We start from the raw sequence: 2,112 nt of genomic DNA, 5'->3' as shown, positions 1-2,112 counted from the left end.
GTTTGGCCTTACATTAAGGTCTTTAATCCATTTTGAGTTTATTTTGGGGTATGCTGTTAGGGAATGTGCTAATTTCATTCTTTTACATGTAGCTGTCTAGTTTTCCCAGCACCATTTATTGAAGAAGCTGTCTTTTCTCCATTGTATGTTCTTGCCTCCTGTATCAAAAATGAGGTGACCATATGTGTGTGGGTTTATCTCTAGGCTTTCTGTCCTATTCCATTGATCTATATTTCTGTTTTTGGGCCAGTACCATACTGTCTTGATTACTGTAACTTTGTAGTATAGTCTGAAGTCTGGGAGCCTGATTGCTCCAGCTCTGTTTTTCTTTCTCAAGATTGCTTTGGCTATTTGGGGTCTTTTGTGTTTCCATACAAATTTTGAAATTTTTTGTTCTAGTTCTGTGAAAAATGCCATTGGCATTTTGATAGGAATTGCATTGAATCTGCAGATTGCTTTGGGTAGTAGACTCATTTTCACAATGTTGATTCTTCTGATCCAAGAACATGGTATATCTCTCCATCTGTTTGTATCATCTTTAATTTCTTTCATCAGTGTCTTATAGTTTTCTGCATACAGGTTTTTTGTCTCCTTAGGTAGGTTTATTCCTAGGTATTTTATTCTTTTTGTTGCACTGGTAAATGGGAGTGTTTCCTTAATTTCTCTTTCTGATTTTTCATCATTAGTGTATAGGAATGCAAGAGATTTCTGTGCTTTAATTTTGTATCCTGCTACTTTGTCAGATTCATTGATTAGCTCTAGTAGTTTTCTGGTTGAAACTATCGGATTCTCTATGTATAGTATCATGTCATCTGCAAACAGTGACAGCTCTACTTCTTCTTTTCCAATTTGAAATCCTTTTATTTCTTTTGCTTCTCTGATTGCTGTGGCTAACACTTCCAAAACTATTTTCAATAATAGTGGTGAGAGTGGACAACCTTGTCTCTTTCTTATCTTAGAGGAAATGGTTTCAGTTTTTCACCATTGAGAATGATGTTGGCTGTAGGTTTGTCATATATGGCCTTTATTATGTTGAGGTGAGTTCCCTCTATGCCTACATTCTGGAGGGTTTTTATCATAAATGGGTGTTTAATTTTGTCAAAAGCTTTTTCTGCATCTATTGAGATGATCATATGATTTATCTCCTTCAATTTGTTAATATGGTCTATCACATTGATTGATTTGCATATATTGAAGAATCCTTGCATTCTTGGGATAAACCCCACTTGATCATGGTGTACAATCATTTTAACGTGCTGTTGGATTCTGTTTGCTAATATTTTGTTGAGGATTTTTGCATCTATGTTCATCAGTGATATTGGCCTGTAGTTTTCTTTGTGACATTTTTCTCTGGTTTTGGTATCAGGATGATGGTGACTTCGTAGAATGAGTTTGGGAGTGTTCCTCCCCTCCCTCTGCTATCTTTTGGAAGAGTTTGAGAAGGATAGGTGTTAGCTCTTCTCTAAATGCTTGATAGAATTCACCTGTGAAGCCATCTGGTTCTGGGCATTTGTTTGTTGGAAGATTTTTAATCACAGTCCCAATATCAGTGCTTGTGATAGGTCTGTTCATATTTTCTATTTCTTCCTGGTTCAGTCTCGGAAGGTTGTGCTTTTCTAAGAATTTGTAGATTTCTTCCAGCTTGTCCATTTTATTGGCATATAGTTGCTTGTAGTAGTCTCTCATGATCCTCTGTATTTCTGCAGTGTGTGTTGTAACTTCTCCCTTTTCATTTCTTCCTTTTCTTCTATTAATTTTGGGGATTTTTTTTCTTCTTTCTCTAAATGTTTAGGTTTAAGGTTAGGTTGTTTATTGGAGATGTTTCTTGTTTCTTGAGGTAGGATTCTGTATTTCTGCAGTGTGTGTTGTAACTTCTCCCTTTTCATTTCTAATTCTATTGATTTGAGTCTTCTCCCTTTTTTTCTTGATGAGTCTGGCTAATTGTTTATCAATTTTATCTTCTCAAAGAACCAGCTTTTAGTTTTATTCATCTTTGCTATCATTCCCTTTATTTCTTTTTCATTTACTTCTGATCTGATCTTTATGATTTCTTTCCTTCTGCTAACTTTGGGGGTTTTTTGTTCTTCTTTCTCTAATTGCTTTAGGTGTAAG

The 2,112-nt window shown here is 35.2% G+C and overlaps 1 protein-coding gene across 2 annotated transcripts in view; it reads left to right on the top strand.

Moving 5' to 3' along the window:
- The window catches only part of FAM240B (family with sequence similarity 240 member B), an 18,048-nt gene that overhangs the window by 8,490 nt on the left and 7,446 nt on the right, over positions 1 to 2,112 (top strand). The gene's annotated exons all lie outside the window — the stretch shown is intronic.

Source organism: Physeter macrocephalus, chromosome 9 (assembly GCF_002837175.3).
Source record: "Physeter macrocephalus isolate SW-GA chromosome 9, ASM283717v5, whole genome shotgun sequence".
NCBI classification, from domain to species: domain Eukaryota; kingdom Metazoa; phylum Chordata; class Mammalia; order Artiodactyla; family Physeteridae; genus Physeter; species Physeter macrocephalus.
This window is presented reverse-complemented; position numbering and strand designations above follow the sequence as displayed.